The following is a 428-nucleotide window of genomic DNA, read 5'->3' as shown; positions in this document are numbered from 1 at the left end:
TTCAAATTTTGTGCTTTATCCATAGGACCTGTTTTGTCCATATTCTCAAGAATCACTGAAATACATAATCTGGACCTAAATATGATGGTTTTTATGCTTTAAGGTTCTTATGAATTCATATTATGTAAATGTTTGTTTAGAAGTTTTGCCATTTTTTTTATTCTAAATTTGCTTTTCATACTTATTTTCCATGGAATGTGAGATAATGACAACATAGTAATAGCAGCCGCAAACAAACACATGCATACAAAAAACAGATGTTAGGAGAGATTATGGTACTCAGATCATGTTGAATATGGACTCAGAACATATTTCAGTGAGATCTTGTCTACAGCCACTGAACTCTCTAACCACAGAATGGAAACTCTAAGTTTCACAGTTTCACTCTTGTGAAAAAATGGCTGACTTTGATTCTGTCAGTTAGACTT

Source organism: Poecilia latipinna, unplaced genomic scaffold (assembly GCF_001443285.1).
Source record: "Poecilia latipinna isolate Pla-1442-1.1 unplaced genomic scaffold, P_latipinna-1.0 Scaffold689, whole genome shotgun sequence".
NCBI lineage: Eukaryota > Metazoa > Chordata > Actinopteri > Cyprinodontiformes > Poeciliidae > Poecilia > Poecilia latipinna.
Note: the sequence above shows the minus strand (reverse complement) of the source record.